Raw genomic sequence first — 19,872 nt, 5'->3', positions numbered from 1 at the left:
CCCGTGCCGCCCCGGCGCGCGCAGCGCTGCCGTCGCGCATGCGCTGAGGCAGCGGGAGCGCTCGACTGCYGTTAGGGCGCGAGGCGCCTGCAACGGCCGGAGCGCGAGGGCTGTGGGTCGCGRTGGCTTCCCTGCCCCCTCCTCTCGGCATGCACCTCGCACCGCAGGGAGGCTGCAGCCCCCCAGGCGTGCCCGACTTTATCCTGCCGCCCCCCGCGTGTTGCCTCTGTCCTCAGCCGTCCTGCGTGGTGCTCGTTGGTGAGCTCTGCGAGGTGCTTCGGTACTGTCACCAGGGTTAAAAGTTAGAGGGTAGGTTCACGGTGACACAACATAATTAGGGTTTTATTGTGTGTAAAAAAAAAAAAAAGTGAAATTCACCATAAAACTGCCAAGCTAATTAGCCAACATGAATTACTCCTCTAGAGTCAAGCGCACCAATGTTAGGTGCATAGCATCGAGAGAGACCTTTCATTTTAAAATTTAGCTTACATATGATACACATGATAATTTTTTTTGTGAAGCTGCAGGCCTCTATATGGACTTAAAAAAGAACAGTTTTACTTCTCCATATTTATACATATTTCTATATGTAATTACATATTTCTGTATAAATGTTCTCTGACAGACTTCTCTTTCCCCACTTCCTCAGCTCTGATCCACTTCTTGCTTTAGACCATGCAAAAATTATCCTTGGTGAAGAAGTTTACAGTGAAGTGTTACATCTTCTGGCCAAGATTGGGTTTCATTTTTGTTTAGTTAGGTAAATAATTCTAACTGGTCGATGGAACTCTTTATAACATTAAGTCTAAGTGCTGTCCTACGTTGGTCTCCACTGCTGTATATTTTGTCTTAATAGAGTGCTGGAAACCCTAAAGCCTATCTTTGGGTAAGATTACCAGGCACTTTGATGTATGACTTCTTTCACAAAAAGTAACCCAAAAGGTATGTTTCTTTGTACCCTATCATTAGGAAATTGATTTTTGCATAGAGGTAGTATCAGTATGCTACCAACCTAAGACAAAAAGATTTCCTTTCATGGGTTAAAAGCAGAATAAATTGGTCTTTACATCACCGCTAATGGTTTGTGTGGATGTATAGCAAAGTAAAAATGTTTTATATAGCTGAATGAAATGTCAGAGAATAAATATATTTAAACAAACAGCTGTCATTTATTTCACTTACTGATTCCACAGTTTGGCTTCTCCATCTTTTCAAGAATTGTCCCTGTCACAGCAAATTCTAAAAATCATAGGATTCCTTGTTTATCATCCCTTAATCCAACCTTTTTCTGTTTGCTAGAGCCTGTTTCATTTGGCTAACAGATCACCATGGACAAGACAAAAATGCTGACAGTCAGCCATATTCAATAACTTTTACAGATGTATTTGACGTGTCATCACTGGATGACTGCAGATTGCAACTCAACCGTTATGCTACCAGAACAATTATAACAATGTTTTATTTGGAGCAATGCAGTCATATTACTTGTCTGCATTTGTTTCAGAATTGATGAATTGAAAGCAGCATAGTTGGTTGTGCTCCAAGATTTCGTTAACCACTTCAGAATATGTTATGTAATAGGGACAGAATTTTCCAGTTTTTCCAAGTGAAAAGGGCATTTTTTCCACACAGTTAAAAGTATTGAAAGTATCAATGTCACTGCTATTTCTTTATAGCAAAGAAATATCTGAGACCTCCAAGGGTGACTGGAAGGATACGCTGCTCACCCCTTACTATAGAAGTTGAACTTTTCACTGTGTATTTGCATCACAGAAGTTACCTGTTGCCTAAGCAGGTGCAGGATAACAGGGGAATGTGCATTTGAGAGACCAAAGGGTAGATGGATATTCACTAGCCATCTTGAAACAGCTAAGCGAAACTTGCTTCAGATTAAAACAGTCTGCGTTCTCCTGCACAGCTGATGTAAGGCTGAGTGGCACAGTTTCAGAGACTTTGAGTAGCTCATATATTTCTACACGTCTAAGAGAAGATCATCGGGAAACATTATTTCTACTAGGCATGTTTTGGTCATCTGCTTTTAGGAAATATATTTTTTATATACTTTTCAGGATTTTTTTTGCAATTATACTTGTTTTTTGCTAGTTTTTCATGCTTTTATGAATTTAAATAGAGGCATAGTACCTGCTCAATTTGCAAAGTTTGTTACGCATTTTATGAGCTTTCATAAATTTTAAGCATTGTGTACATCAGCTTTTAGTGCCTGGGCCTGTACGGCTCAGCTTGGCTGGTTCATTGTTCAGACACATGGTTTGTTATTCATGTTACCAGGACTTTTTTATATGATGATGAATTTTACAAATGAAAAAAGTAAACTATGAAAACAAGCAGTAGAGCAAATTTTTATTATAATCTTGCAAATCATGACTTAATGTCTTTAAAGTACAACCAGCGCAAGCATTGCTAAAAATGTAATCTCTCAATTGCATGGCTTGGTGAAATTCTGACTATAAAATCAATCCACTACATGGGACATGCTATCTTGATGATGGATCTGTGGCTCCTAGAAATACCTATTTAATTTATGGCAATTTCTAGTTAATAGTAATGCTGTCATTATATTGATCTTCCTTGAAGACTAATAATTTTCTATTACATGCCAAGTATACATCCATTTCCTTACAGAGAATAAATGCTAAATAAAGATACTGAATTTTACTACCATTTTATCTATCACTTAGCTACTCAGTCTGAAAGTAAACACATTTATTTCTTCTTTAAGTTTCATGTCTTTGTGTTCCACCTGCCAATTAAATTTATGATGCTTTAGTTAGACTAGTCACTTCTTTTACTCTGAGTAAAGTTATTTTTGTGTAGGTTTGTGCTTTTTAAATAAGTGAATCCATAAATCCTTCAGCTGTTTTGGGAAGGTTTTGTGATGAACCAGGCCATTAAGAACTAATGGGCTAGATTCGCAGTAGTGCTCAGCACTGCTGAAAATCAAGTCCTCAGGTTATTCTGTTGCTTTATCATTTATTTTTTCCTCTTTTCTTTTGTTCTGCTGTACAGCCTCACCTCATGCTTTCTGTCTCTCACTTCTTCTTCAATTACTATATCTTGTTCTTATCCTTAAGCTCATCTCAGCTTTTGGTTTCAGAAGCTTTTCTTCTGTTCCACATGCTCTCTTTTTCTCTTCTGTGGCCTTCCTGTTTATACAGCCTTTCTTTCCTAAACTTTCCCTGTTTATATCCACAGATTTCTGCTCTGTTTAACATCAGTTTAGGTGTGCTTAATTTTTTTTATACTAAAAGTAATAAATTTCAGTCACAAGTATAAACTTGTCTGATCTCCTGAAGAACAAGAATATGAAGTCATAATAAAATCAGAGGTTATTTGAAGAATTGCATTCTTTAGGTTTGACAGAATCAGTCGATTTAAAAAATCGAGAAAAACATAGTTATAGTCACTTTGGAAGTTATCATATATTTTAATTGGAGGAAAATAGGAAGGAAAKACAGATATGGAGATGTTCCATTGTCCACAGATCAAGAAACCAAATTCATTGTGAATTGTCCTACATCATCAAGGACATTTCTCTGTTAATCAGAATGATGTATTAATTGAGGATCTTCTGTGGGAAATACCAGACTGGGTAAAAAGGCAAATACTGCTATAACGTGTTTCTAACAGAGAAAAGAAATTCCAGAAGAACCAAATGGATTTTAAAACTTTGGAATAATATTTAAATGTGTACCCTGACTTATATGGAACAAATACATAGATTTTTAAGGATTTTCTGTGGTTTGTGATTTTTTTTTTTATTTCTTGTTTCCATTGGTATTTCTGGTCCTTCTGCTGTAGGTCTCTCTGCTCCTTTCTCTGCACTTAGCTGGGGCAACAGCAGAACAGTGTATATATTCACACTCTGCCGTACCCATTTGGAGTAGTCTGTTCAAATCTTTCTTGAAGGGTGATTTGCATTTGGTTCTAACACTGTGAACTGGAGTGGCTGCATATTCTATTCTTGCATTCCTGCTCTAAGGGATAAATGTGTGATAAATTTGTGATGAAATCTTCCAGATCATTAAGTATAAACATTGTAAATATTATCACAGTTCTTCAAAAAAACTGTAAGAATGTCAATATTTTACAGTTTGTTAAATAAAATGATATGTTTACAAAGAAAAAAAATCAAAAGAAAATATTGAGGATATAAACCAGAATTTTTTAAACTTCAACAAAAGTATGTATAACGTTTAAGAGGAAACTATGAAGAAAGGAAAACAGCTACTGTAAATTTTGAATACTAATAAAAACAAAACTTGAGGGCTATAACAAAGAGCTAAAAAACAAATGATACTGACATATATGGTGCATAAGCATTGAGCCTATTTCTTTTCTCCATTATGTCTGTCTAAAGTATAGGATGATGAAGCTTCTTTTCTGTATACATACATTAAAAGTACCCACGAATCTTAGCATTATGATTAGATTATTCTATAAAAAGAATACAACTGAATTCAGTTAGTGTGAGCTCATTATATAAAGTACATGTCATATAACCTGCTAGCACCTAGATAAGCAAAATTTCTGTTAAGTAGAGGTGCTAGAGATTTGAACAAGAAAAAATTAAAAGACAATGGTTGTATTTTCTAGTACTAAGGGAAGAATAGTTTTCTAGAGTTTACAATCTGATCAGTAATCAAAGAATATTAATACTAAGGACAGGAGAGCCTTTTTTTTTAGTTCACTTGCATTTATGCATATAACTTACAGTCACTAATTTCTATGACAAATACAAACTGTTTTGGATTTTTACAGTGCTATTTGTAACCTTAAAGGTATTAGCCCTAATATATGGAACTTTTGTGACACTATTCTTAATTGTAGAGCTACATAGGCTGCTGTAGCTTTAAAGTAATACTAATTACTATAAAATGACTAAATTCTCACTTTAAAATCTCATATTTTAAAATGAAAATAAATAGTGATTTTATGCAGGAAAGAATGGTGAATGTGTGCTATTTAATAAAAAGTGAAATTATCAGTAATAAAATGAAGCAAGGATTTCCTTAATCTTCCTTTCCTGAAGTTAACATCTTTTGACAAAATGTGTATTTATTTATAAGTGTTTAAAAGCAACCTGCTGAATTTTGTCCCTGACTATAATTTTTACAAAATCCCAGTTTCTCAGCTATCAGTAATATTGGTGAAATTGCATTGCAAATCTCGAGGAAAATTCTTTGTTTATCCATACAAAGTATAAAATGATGTATACAAAGTATAAAAAGATATGTCCTTGCAGGGCATTTCCTAGCATAAAAATGGTCCTATTCATTCCTTGAATGGAAAACCTATTAAAATATATATTTCACAGGGAGCTAGATGGCTATCTCAGTTGTTCCAAATGGAATATTGAGCTGTTTTACCTGTCAGTTAACAGATTCAAATCTGGCTCATTTCAGTATAAATGAAAGTCCCTTTTTTTTGTTGTTGTTTTTTTGGGTTTTTTTTGTTCAGAGATTTTTGGAGTGGAGTGGGCTGAGACATGGGAAGCACGTCAGATAACAGACTGCATAGGAGCGACTAAGTTAAAGTACTTGTCACCAGAAAGGGTTCTTCTCAGCCCACTGAAAAAAAATATATATTTGTATATATCAGTTTAAAGACTTCCATAAGAAGACTTCCATAACAATAGTTATGGATGGCAGAAAAACAGAAATAGAAATATAAAACAGTAATAGTAAGTTCCCGAATGGATGAAAATATTCAGGTTTTAAATATCAGCATTTATCAAATTTATGCTATTTTTTAATGAAATAATCATTTAATGACTACTAGGAAAAAATGGAAAGCAAGAAAGAGAATGACTTGGCAAAAGCAGAACCACTAAGAATCAAATACTTCTAAGAAACTACATTGCGGACCCTGCTTACTCTCTAGGTTCTGTCAAGAGAGGAGATAAAACAGCAGGTCTTTAGCAATGATTTAAATTTTTTATTTTTAAATTACATAATCTGCCACAAGTTAGGAGGCAGATGCATAAGCCACAAAACTTGCACTCTACTGGAAGGCTGAGATCTGACCAGAAGAGCACAAGAAATCATTGGCATTTCCCCTCTAACACTATGCTCACTCAGTGCCCTTTTACAGATGTCTTTGCTACAGTTACATCCAAAGATAGTTTTTCCCTGTGGCTGCCCTTATATTGGATTTGAAAAACTATCTGAACTCCAGAAATAAAAGTTAAAGTCTTAATAGCAAGTCAAAATCGTCACTAGACAAGTAAACAATACTATTACCCGGAACTTTGTTTTTAACTAGATGCTGCTTCAACCACTTGACAACTTGTCGCAGACATATTAAAAGTGCTTCTGGTTCTAATGCCTGTAATTGTCCCATAATTGAGGCTTTTGATCCTTCATCCTAATCGTCTTTTAACCTGGCTACAGGTTGTCAGAGGATGCTTTTTAGTTTCTAGTATGGAGTAAGGAGGAGCATACTTGAGTGGTGCTTTCTGGACCATTCTGTGCTAAGTTTTTTATATTTGCATGTGAGGAAATAGATGGTCTTTACAAGTTCTCTACTCTGATGTTCCAAACTGAAGTCAGCCTTTGATTATAACCTTCTGTTTGCTTATAGTTTTACCAAACTACTCAAATCCTAGCTGAATTTTTTTTATGCTGCGAATCTACATTGACTTAGGTCACAAATTTCCAGGGCTGACACAACAGTCAGGTGCAGGCTACCAAGAAAACTATAGTACTTCATTTGCTATCGCCTACTTATAAAACCCTGATCAGAGTTTGTCCTCTGAATAAAGCTGTTCTCCTATAATGGAAAAGAGCAGTTTGTTATTGACTGACCTTTCTCGGATGCATTTCTGCTTAGGAGAAACTGATGTGGCTGCCACAGGAGTGACTCAAGCAGTCTGGGGACAGAATAAGCTGCTTTATAAGCAGCTTCTAAAATGTGAAAACACACAAAAAAGTATAATTGACTATACAACAGCTGTAGGGAATGATATATAAGACCTCACGTTTACTATGTATTCCAAACATTAAAGAGAATAATGTAATGTTGACAAAGAAGCATGAAAACAGCATATGTTTACAAAGTATTGTTCTTATTGCTGTGGCATTATCTGCACAAGCTGTGTCAACAAAGGATTATGCAGTTAGAAAAGTATAAATAGATTTTGTATTCTAATTTATTTTTCTATATTTTTTCTTTAATGGAGAATGTCAGTCTTTTAATGGAAACACAATTTTTAGAAAGAATAAGGTTTCCAAATCTAACAAGTTCAATAAGCCAAAACTTGTTCTCATTTAAGACAGTGATAGGACCTTTAGAGGACAGCATTAGACATCATTCTGATCAAGCTGTTTTCCATAAACCTAGGTTGGAGAAAATCTCATTTGTCTTTTACTAACATGAGTCTTATGCTTTCACTTTTTTCATGAAGAAGGTAAATCATGAAAAGAGGGATTCTTGCTACTTATGAACAGGAAGTCAGATACTGCCATATTGGAAGTAAGAATGTTATTTAAGTAGTTTCCAGAGAAAACATTATTTGCCACTGTTTCTGCTCCAGTTTTCAGAGGAAGGTAAATGTTTGCAGAGTAGAAAGGCTTACTGAGTAGAAATTGCAAAAGAATGTTTTGCTCATAGTTTATATATCCAGTATGCTTGAGGCATTGCAGCAAGAAGGGACTCTTCAATCCAGCTGCTAATATCAGATGATAGAACTATTATTTATTACTTTAGGAATATTTGAATTACGTGACAGATCCCCACAGACGGGTAACACAGAGCCATCTAGAAAGAATGAATGTAGAGTGTGTTTTGCTTGTGTTTCAGTGAATGACGTACTGTGGGAGCAATTCATTTCACAAAACTTTAGACATGCAAAAGTTAGGGTTTTAGTTTAATCGAGGATACCCTCTGAAATCATTAGAAAGATATAGACAACTTCCAGAGGCAATTTATCCCAACCTAAAGTGGAGCTAGAATAAATCACACTTTCAGGATGTTTTAGTCCAAAATCACTCGAGATACAAGCCCATGCRCAGGGATAGACCTCAGCTGCATTTCAGAAAAAGTTACTGGAGAAAGCTCAGGCTTTTGTTGCCTCTCAGAGCACAACCAGGAGACCTGCAGTGAGTACAAACCTGGCAAGCCCTGATCAGCTTGTTCAGAACTTCATAATATCTATCTGTTTCTTGGTATCGTCACATGGTTCATACTGTGCAAAAGCAATTAGTCTTGGGGTTCCTCCTATAAGGGCTATCATGTCAGATACTGCAAGGGCAGATCAGTTTTGTAAGCAGCCTGATTTTGTATGCAGCTGCATTTATAACTGAGGACAAACTATTGACATCTTGGCAGTATTTAAAAACATTTCTTGGCTTGGCCACCTGAAGTACAATTTAGACATAAGCTAAATCTCTATGGGAAGGCATAATGCCAGGTTGTTATAAAGAAGCAGTTAGTATATCTTCAAGCCATCACCTCTTTGCACTTAAAATATCTCCAAATATCACATTCACTTGAGTCTTCAGTACTCGATCCAGATAATTTGTAAAACAGCAGAATGCTTAGAATGTGAAATCCAGCCCCAGCTTGCCTCCTGTCTGGGATTTGGCCACAGAAGAAATATACTGTATTCAGTCTGCTTAGGAGAAAGGAGATTGTCCCTATTTCAGCCTGGATGCAGATTAAAGTGCTACATTGTACCATAACTTCTCCACCACAAATTTTGACAAAACCAATGCAGCAATTTTGTGTTATGACGTTTCAGTAACACTTATATGAATTTATCTATTTTAGTACCAAACTCAGGGTTCTATTTCTAAGCATATAAAGTATCCAATCATCTCTGTTTAATAAAGCACAAAAGCTTTATTATAAGGAGCATGAAAGTAATTGTTTCGGCAACTCTAGTTTTACTCGTGCTTTTCGGAAACTTTTGCTCTTTTAAAAATTTACTGTGCTATTTACAGCTTATCAAGGGGGTTTATTTTTTTCCTTTTCCTTATTCCCATACTATCCTTTCTTTAAATACAGCTTCATTTAAATGTTGGGAATTGTATTACTATATTTATGGAGGAAGGGTAATGACATGTTTTGATGTGTGACTGAGTCCATCATCCTTCTTTGTCTGTAAGATTCACGTTGCGTGATTGCATGAAATATATACCTGTGATAAGACTTCTGAGCCAGAATTTATTTCATTTCAACAGCAAACTCTAGACTGAAGTGAAAATGATGTGAACGGAAAAACTACAGAATATTTTGATATTTTTTTCTTGTATGTACTAAGACATCAATAATTTTCTTTGAAAACGAGCAGAACGTACAAGTTAGCAAACTAAATTAAAATGGGCTTTCAAAAAGTACTTTCATTTTTTTCTATAAAATGCTGTTTTCATCTTACATTACATAAGAAACCAGATTAAAGGCAACAGAATGTTCTGTTTTTTACTTGCTGTTTCAGAACTTCCTTGGTCCAAAAAATTGATTCCAAGAGACCTCCTTTCTTTCACTAAACTTATTTGTCTAACTTGTCTGCCTGTTTACTTTGTGATGTTACTCCATCGATGTTGTCTCTGCCCATCTGTTTTTCCTCCTTGGGACTCACCCCTTAAGAAACACCTCCTCCAGGCTGACATCCCTGTTTACTGAGACATGATCAAAACACTAACACTTGTCTGAAAGATCCGTATAGCAAACACCCATAGTATTCCTAAAGTGTTCAGGCACCCAATGTTCTTGACATTTCTCCATGGAATGCAAAACAGATATGGATGAACTTAACAATTTTAAAAATCAGTATCTTCAAATATAATTTAAAATGCTGAACCTCTGAAAAGCAAAACCGATGACAAAAATAAGTCTGATAAGAAATACATTTTACACTACCCTCTCCACAGCAGAATCATAGCAAACAAACAAAAAAAAATCATGTACAGAAGCCATTCTAGAGATGAACTAAATTTTTTAAAGTAAAATAAGTAAGTCTTTAAAAGAATAATCTGTCTTCTCAAACTTGGATTCAGTGTATTTGTTCATAGGGTAAAATGAGCTTTGATTAAAACTTGACCAAACTGAAATGATTCATGTGATTTACATTCAGAAAACTCCAATGCAATGAGTTTTAAAAGAAGCAGTCCTCGAAAGAAACAATTCAGGCCAGTGTGAATTTTTGCTTCTTGCCTCTTTCTCTCTTTCCTTTCCCATTTGGTCTGGAGGAAAAAAAGCATTATTTTCAAGGGGATAGCTCTTTTAAATCTGCTTAGTAGTATCCCGTTTCATGACAGCATGGCATTTGGAAGAGAGAGAAGAGTCACTTGAGGGGCACCAGAAAAGACTGTGTACTGTGGAGCCACCTTGAGTCACAGAATACAAATAAACAGTAGTGAGAATACAGACAGACATATCATTTTATTACACAGAACAGCAAAGGATATGCAGAATCATTAGGGCCACAGTTACACAATCATTTTAATCCACAATAAGTCCAAGGTGCTCCTCAAAGGGACAGTTTCATCCATTCTTTGCCCTTGSCTACTCATGTGGCAGCACCACTGCAGGTGAGGCTGCAGGAGGGAGACAAAACAGAAAGTTTGTTTTCATCTGGTTCAATTCCAGCTCATTGCTGATGCCAGCATAGAGGATGCGACTGTAAGAAGCACCCAGAAGGAGCAAATGGCAGGGGGCAGTGGGACTGTACCTTTTCACTACATGCCTGGCTGAACTGACCACGTAGTCACAGCCTGAGCGTGTCGCACCTGATCTGCTCTACTATGGACTGCTACTGAACTGGGCAGGGACCCTGCTCTCCTCCTGCCATGTGTTCCTGTCCCTATATTCTTGCTCTGTGCTTGCACTGCATCTATCAGGGTTGGAGCCACCTGGTTTTTTTTGGTAGAGTGGCTTTCTGTCAGATCAACAAACTAATCTGGCTCACTGTGCGGTTGCATAACTACAAAATTTGATACAGGTATTGAGATTTAATGTGAAACCGTACCCTACCATCACTGTGACTAGGGAGACATCATTATGGTTGGACATTATGTTCCCATGGAAAAAAAATAAAATATTATGTCAGTGTAATTGAAAAGTATTTTTCTATTTTAATTTTTACAGAATTTCCTGGGCTTGGAAAACATTTAAAGCATTCTGGAATTTGATTCCATTTCTTGTCTGATGAAAAAAATCCCAATGGCCTCATATTCGTTTGTTTTTCTCTCCCTTTCCAGTAGAAGTATTAAAGGGAGATAGTTTGATCCAGGCTCTCATTTCTCCCTTTCTCCCTCATCTGGAAAGGGAACGGGGTTGGAGAAGGGGAAAAGAATCTTTTTAGAATTAAAAAAAAAATTAAGATTAAACTTTTGAAACATTTAAGAAGACAAAGAAAAAATGAGAATGCCGTCCCTTCTAAATTTCAGAGACTGTAGCAAATAAGAGCTCCTCTGTTATTTTCTAAAACTAGGATATTTTCTGTTAAACAAGTTAAATAAAAGGGTTGCTGCTATTTCTCCCTATCACTGTTATAACATGATATGCCTAATTAATCCACATAAGCATAAAAATGATCATTGCTCTAGGATAATATTTAGCACACAAATTTGTTCATAGAAGATGGAGCGATGTTTTCTAGCTAGAAGTCTTGCCCATGTTTGGAACTGGAGTTACTCAAGTCTCTTGAGGATCTCTGGTTTATGAACCATTTCAATGACAGTAGATTCCCTCTTCATTCACTACCACTAAAACCTCCCAAACTGAGAACTTATCTAACCCCAAGCCATGCACTGAACAGTGTAGAATAAAATAAAATCTGCCTTTCTCTTTTTCATATGGAACAGGTTATCTCTCTAAAAGTCTGGCTCAGCAATACAGCAGTATGGAAAAAAAATGGCTTCCTTTTCAGAAATCCTGCAGCTGCAATATTTCATCCCAGTTCTCAAGAAATAATTGAAATTGAGACTGACATATAAAATAATAAATTAGCACTATTATTTCTAAATATTTATACATTGAATTTTTTTTTTTTACAGTAGCATATAAAACACAATTACACACAGATTTATGAAGGTCAGACTTTAATAGGGACTGTTCTGGGGGCTCTACTACCACTAAAGAAGGTGAAATCTCTTTCCCAGACTTACAAAATCAGTTCAACTTCCCGTACCTGTTTTTAGAGACTTGTGTGTCCTTGCCAAGCAATTGACGGTAGCAGACCATTAAGACTGGCCTTCACTGTAGTCTGTTTTCTCCCCAGCCACAGAATGAGATCAGATCTATCAGCTGTTGCTGCACTTTCCAGGCAAGGTGCCAGCATTTTTGCTGTATGCTAACAGCAGCATACCTTAACAAAGACAAGTCTTGGTGACTGGTTTTCTATTTTATTAAATAACAAGCAAAAACTTTGTATAGATGTTTTGATGAAGTGAAACTCTAGCATAATTGGATGCCTTTTCTTTTGCAATAAATTGGATCTTAAATCAGCTCAAATTCTTAAAATATATTTTTCAAAAAGACCCTGCATAATTTGGTAAAAACAGATTAAAACCAGATTAATTTTTATGAAATTTGTGATGATAATAAAGACACATTGCTACACATTGTGCTAATCAGTGAGATAATGAATATCAGAAAAAGAAACAAATGGATTCCTAAATGTCACAATTATTTAACAAAGAATATTAAAAGCATAAAGAGTGCATTTTAGCAATTATCTCCTCTCTTTATTGCTTACTGGTTTTATTATTTTATTATAATTTTTCATACAAATCCAAACCAGACCAGCTCAACTTCTTTTGTGTACAGATAATAACTAAAAAGAATTTAAAAGGTTGCTATAGAGCTATAGAACCCTCTTTAGTAGAACGTATTTTATAGCAATTCATAAAGATTTTGTCAGTCTAGCTGAAGGTTGTTTTTTCCTCAGGGAGACCAAAACAAGATTGTTTTGGAAAAGCTTTATGTGAGAAGAGTCATTGACACTCACATTTAAAGTAATTATTCTTGTAAAATTAATAAACTTTTTTTTTTTTAATTCAAGCCTTTAGAATACTTTCCATTAGTAACAGCAGGTCTGTGCTTTTTATGTTTGTTGTGGCAGATGTTTTTTACATCCCAGATTTTTTCTGAAAAACAACAATGATTTGGTGGATGAAGGACAGTGTCTGGAAAATGTGTATCAGACAGTGTCATTAAGAACCTGAGCCAGAGCCCATTGAAGTCAGTGGGAATCACAGGCTTCTGTTCACATTTTTCATTTCTTGTTGAGAGAATGGGTTTTGGTTATTAAAAAATAATGGAATGACTTTCTTTTCTTGTATTGCTCACAATTTTTTTCCCAGCTGTGAGGAAGAGGAAGGCAGTGTTGGTGGAAGAATCTGTCACTGCACAAATAAATGGCTGGGTCCGTGACCCCAAAGAGGCCTGCACAGTTACTACCAGGTGGCAATCCCCCGAAGGAATCTGGGTAGGGTCCTAAGAAGTGCTGGGAGGGGGCACCTGCTTGTGGTGCGCATGAATACTAATGACAAAGGGAAGGGCATTTAGGCAAATGAGAAGGAAGCTGAAGACCAAGATTTCTATGATAATATTATGTAAAATGCTTCCTGTACCCCACGGGACCATGGGAAGAGGTGGAAGGCAGAGATTTACTGCCTTGATTGGATGGCATAAGGAAGAAGAATGCAAATTCATCCTGAATGGAGGACAGTTTCAGAATAAAAGGAGTACTGTAGCTGAAATTCATCTGAATGACCAGGGGACCAATAAGTGTGCAGGGAGGAGCAAGAGGGAGCTGCTCCACAAGGGAAGGTGAGTCAGGAGCTGATGGTGACAACAAGGCAAGCAAGGCAGTGTCCTCACCAACAGGCTACAGTACCACAGCACCCAAACAAGAGGAGAGCAGGTTAATGGTAACCAGGGTCAGCCAGTGGTCTGAAGGTTGCCAGCCAAGGACATAGCGATGAGGCAGGTCCATGGTCGAGCCAGGAATTCAAGTCTGTGGGTCAGGATCAGTGATGTACAAGGCCAGGCACAAGCATAGAATGTAGTCCAGGTGAGGACCATGGGTGAGGGCCTGAGCTTAAACGCAGATCCCAAGCCAAAGGGCAGAGGGCACCAGCGAGGCTTCTCCCGGCACCTTCTCACCCAGCTGTTTCCCCAGAGTCTGATCCAAGGTCACAGGGCACCACATCACCGCTGGTCTTGGGCACAGGCAGCCAAATCCCTCTAGGAGGGTGAAGAGGTTGCGGAGCCTGTTGGTGCACTCTGGGCCCTGACAAAGTGTGTTGCTTTGTCATACTATGTGATTTAAAATCTAGAAAGTTATAATGGAGTGTTTAAACTGAAGACTGGGGAAGAGCTCACAAATGCACAAGAACACATGGTTCTAAAATGGTGATGCTGCTGAAAAGGAAAACTCAGAAGTTCTGTATCCTCAAGTGAAGGATAGATAAAAAGATGTAAATACTCAAATGGGAAATGGAAAACTAACTGAGTGTTATTTAAATGAGGTCCCAAGATGGGAACAAAACTGAGGTACATGTGCTTATGGACAAACGCTAAAAGTTTAAGAAATAAGATAGAGAAATGGGAATGTCTTCCCTTAAATAAAAAAAATGAAATACCAGACCTATTGGAAGCTTGGTGGGAAGAAGACAAGCAATTATACACTGTATTGAGTACTAAGACACAAAATACACATAGGAGACAGAATAAGTTGTGCCCAGGCCAAAGTAGTAGTATACATTAAAGAAATTAGTATTAAATCAAATCAAAAAATTAACCACCTCACTGAGTACCTTAGAATCTGTATGGATTTGTTCCAGTTGGACAAATATAGTATTGGGTCTCTATTAACAACCACTGAGAAAGAATGGGCAACACTGACTGCAATATTCTGAGAAAAATCAAGAAGGCAGCAAGGCAGGAAATACAGTTGTATGAAAGAATTCAATTACCCCCACTCAGATTGGATGAACATCATATTGAGATGTAAAGCAGAGATGAAAGTGTTAGACATTATGAATGACTCTTTCGTGGAATAAGTGGTTAGTGAGCTCACATCAGAAAATACAAACCTTGACTTTGTACTGAATAATGAGCAGGATCTAATCAAAGTCTTACAGCTGAATGCTATTCTGTGACAGTGACCAAGTACTTTTTCAACATTCCTACAAAGGCAACAAAATTCAAAAAATCCACCCTGGTTCTGCTCTTCTTCAAAAGGGACATACAGAAAATGAGGAAGCTTCTCATAAGATATGTGAAAGGGATAGTCTAAGGAATTTAATTCTCATAAGCATTTAAGGTACTCGAGAACACTGTACTGGTATCACAGCACCAGTGCTTACCACCTATGGAAATGACAGAGAAAAGATAAAAGAAAGTTGGAAAATACAAAGGAACATAAGCTCTAGCAGATTAAATGTAAGAATATGATTCATTAGGCAGAACGGGGAAAGAATTTTAGGATCAACTAGATAAAGGAATCAAAACTAGTACTAAATCATTTTTCAAACACAGCAGGAGCAAGAAACATGCCAGAGAGTCCATAGGGTTAGTTGACGATTGGCATGACACGTGTACTTAGACAGGGAAATGAATCCTTTGCATCAGTATTCACTGTGGAAAAGAAATGAAGAGAGTCCCATACTAGAATGCTATTTTGTGGGGGAAGAGGGCTTAGCAGAGGATCTGTCTGAATTAGAAGTTATTGTGGAATTAGCTATAGATAAAATATTAAGAAAAAAGATAAAATACTATGATAAAGTACTAAGAAACCACCACTATCACATGGGATTCATTCAAGAATTCTCAAAGAACTCAGGGATGAAACAGCCAAAATACTAATGGTGTAACCTCTTATCAGACTGGGCAGTAAATAAAATGGCAGGTGAAATTCAATGTAGACAAATGCAAAGAAAGTGAAATTCAGTGTAGATAAATGTAAAGAAAGCAATGCTCCTGGGGAAAGGCAATCCTGGGTTCACACGTAAAATGATGGACTCTGAGCTGACTGTTCCCACTCAGGAACAAGACCTTGAGATTAGAATAGTTTTATGAAAGTGTCAGTTCAGTGCAGGGTACCAGTCAATCACCCCATACACTCCAAGAAAAAAAAAGAAAAAAAATCTTAAAAATTACTAGGACAGGAAAGAGGACAAATCAGAAAACGTCATTATACAACTGAATAAATGCATTATTTGCCCACATTATACTACTGTCCTCTCATCACAGCAAGGACTGGAAAAGGTTCAGAGAAGGAAAACAGGACGATGAGACATGGAACAGCTTCCCTATCAGGAGTGACTGAGTAGGCTGAGAGTCTTCAGCCTGGGAAAGAGATGCACTCAGAAGAGATGATAGAAGATGACAGGAGCCAGGTTCAAAACAAACAAAAGAATCTTTTTCATACTTAAGGTAGCAGATCTGTGGAATTCTGTGCCAAGTGATGTTTAAAAAACTCTGCATGGGTTAAGAGAAAACTGGACAAATTCTTAGAAGAAAGTTTCTTAGAAGAAAGAYGCACTACAGGCCACTAAATGGACAAACCACATCAGGATCAAGAAATTTGCACAACTGAAAATAATTGGAAGCTGGGAAATCAGTAGAAACATCATACATGCTTGCTCTGCTCCTGCTTTTCTCTGGCTGTCCGCTTAGGTTAGATGGGCCCTTAATTTGAACCAGTACAACACCTCTATGCTCTCATGCTTTAATAGTTCTTTATATTATCATTATTATTAGTTTATACAGTGGCCCAAATTATATGTACTTTACAAAGACACTATAGCTTCTCTGATGAGTTCACAATCTAAAGGTCACAGGATAATAATTGTTAATATTCCTTATACAGCTTTTATGTCTAGGAGCTTAAATCATGACCCAAAATTCTGCTACACCTGGAATAAATCATACACAGAAAAATGACACAAACATGGAAATACTAAGCCTGCCCCAAAGAGATCAGAAATATTAGCATAAAAGAAGAAACTGAAGCATATAGATATGACAAGGAAGTACAAGTAAACCGTAAGACAATATGAGAGAGAGTGTCCATTGAACATTACAACATTTTGGGGCAGCATGGGTGAAAGGGTGTTTTAAGAGGAAAAAATAAACTAGTTTTGCAGATGTTTATATGGAACGCATTTTAAGTATGAAGGATGCCTGGAAAAAAAGCTTGTCTGAAAATTTAACAGAGAACAGGAGGCTAATGCATTGTGTGAAACAAATTCCTATGGCAAAGGTCATCTGCCTTAAGAAATGGCAGGTGCAAGAAAGAGTAATCTGTGAAGAGTTGTCAAATCAAAACCAAGTAATTTATGACTGACGCAGCAGAGGAGAATTCACTAGAGGAATAAAAATGGAAAAGGAACATGGTAAAGCTGAGAAAAATCATTCAAAATATATATGATAACATCAGTATAGTATTTTCCTAAACCAGAGAAAGCAATATTGACGTAAATGAGAAGGGAGATGAGCCTTCAGAATTTTAGCTGAATGGGCAGATRTGGAAGCCATATGTTAGATATGTTTTACGCAGAACCTTTAGGATGTAACTTTAGTGACAGGATCTGCAGAGAGCTCTGAGTTGAGGATGATGTACTTTGTATGGACATGAGTGACAGGGGGTGGTGTCACGTTGGCTGAAGAAAAGGTAAGCATATAGAGCCAACTGAAGTGTGGGAACATCTCTGTTTTAGGTCTGTTAAACTTGAGCTGACAAAGATCTACAAAATGATGTATTTTTCTCAAGTTAAAATAGCTGTTTGATTATGGGGTTGCAGGACTAGAACTTAACCCAGAGTCATGCCAATGTGTGCGTTTCCACCCTGCGAGCAGAGGGAGTGGAAGGCAGGAGTCTGACTACTGTGAGTATCAGTCTGAAAGCAATAGAAATAGATAGATAGAGCCATCATTCCTAACCCTTGGATTTAACACCTGCATCAGCAAAAGAAAGAAGGGCCCTTCTCTACCTTTGATGTGTATGATTAGTGACAACCTCAGATTTCATGCATTATATAAAACAGACCTAAAAAGCTATCATTCATTGAGATTTGACGGTATCTTTGAAACTTTCTGCATCAGAAGTCAGATCATATGTATAAAGAAGATACGCACAGGCTAGAAATAATTTCCAATCCTAAAAAAAGATGCATATTACTTAGCCTGCTAATTCATACAGAAGTAAAAAATCTAATTCTAATATTTCTTAACTTTCCAATCTTATTATAATTTTTAAGTTCAGAAAGCTCTTCTGTTAAAGATACATATTGCTGGTTTGTTTGTTTTTTCCCATGTATGCCACATAATCAGAAAAAACATAATTAATGGACTGAGGCTGAGATTGGGCCAGGGAGTGTAAATAATTTCTTACTACCTGACAGGAACATTCCACGGCAGCATTTGACTGCACTAGACCTTGCAGCGGTCTGCAGCTTATTATTTCAAAGTCTTACTGTTTAGAGACTATCGATACTAGATTTCCTCTTTTTGTAATTTACAACAGCAAAGACATCCAATTCAGTCTTTTTCTCTTTATAGTTTACAATATAATACTAGACAAAAGAGCAGAATCACTGAGACAGGTGCTTGCTGTTACAGTACGGTTAAAGAGTAAAAGCTGGAACAATTTTCTTTGGAAGGACATTTGAAGAGGTCAGTTTCCCTACTAGAGACAGTGATGTTTTGATGGATAACAAAAGAGTTTGGTGTTTGGATTCAGACAGGCAGGTCATGGCTTTAACTGTCTGATCACTGACAGGAAAAAAATGTAGGTATAGGATTTCTTATTATTATTTCTCCATTCACAGTTGATGGATGATTTAAAAACATACTTATTCTTGAGTTTATTGCCTAGGTGAGGAAATGCTGTATTAGTGCATTTCTTTCTTTGAAACTCAAAGCTCTCATTAAACTAAGAATGATATTTTTAAGGTAGCTTATGTGAGTATGACTGTATTCTCTGCTGATTTGCTATTGTGTAACTCCTTCTAAAATGATCTTTACAGAACAACAACAAAGATTCCTTTCTTAAAGCAAAAGTATAGGATATCTTACAGGATATCTTTTTCTCCAGCAGTGGAAGAGCGCCACCGAAAAGGAGATTCAGACACCTACTCTTGCAACAGACTGTGCACTTAAGCGTAGACCTGAAGAGTAGACATTGGACTACTCAGACAATTGAAAGACCTGACATGCTTGACATGATCTGATATGCTGAAATATTTCTAAGTAGTTTTTAGATATTATGTTAATGATGGAGCTGTCATGACATTTTCACACTAGAGCTATTATTTCAGCTCTTTACAATTTTGCTCTAAAAATGACCTTTTAAGATAATTCTTTTGTATGTATGAGTGTAGTACTTCTTAAAAATGCTAAACTGACAACACTTACCAGCTGTTTTAATGGATATAGCAATTTCAGTAAAGTACCTCACTCACAGCACTGCATTATTAATACCTCATTTCTTGAAGCAAGAAGGCAACCTAGTATTTCAATATTCTTGATTATCTGCTGAGATTTGCAAAGGCCTTGCAGAAATAAGGGGATCAGATATTCTCCCTGACGGCCTCTTTCATCTGGAGCACGAAACTTTCTCTTCTTTTACCCCTGTCCCTTGGCAGATGGAGGATTCTCTAGACCTTGTTGCTGCACACATGAACATGGATCTGGAGAGTTTAAATAAAGAGATCTGAGCCCCTCTGCTTGTCATATTAAGATTGAAATATGTTTGTGTGTGAAGAGAAAGTAGGATGGGGACTCCAGTTAAAATAACTAAAAAAAAAAAACATCTTGGAAGTGAAAAGTTAACGCATATGCAACTCCTGATGGCATAGGGAAGCTGGTCAGAGTTTTGAAGGAAAGACTATACTTCATGGG

This window comes from Apteryx rowi, unplaced genomic scaffold (assembly GCF_003343035.1).
Source record: "Apteryx rowi isolate R43461 unplaced genomic scaffold, aptRow1 scaffold_465, whole genome shotgun sequence".
Taxonomy (NCBI): Eukaryota; Metazoa; Chordata; class Aves; order Apterygiformes; family Apterygidae; genus Apteryx; species Apteryx rowi.
Note: the sequence above shows the minus strand (reverse complement) of the source record.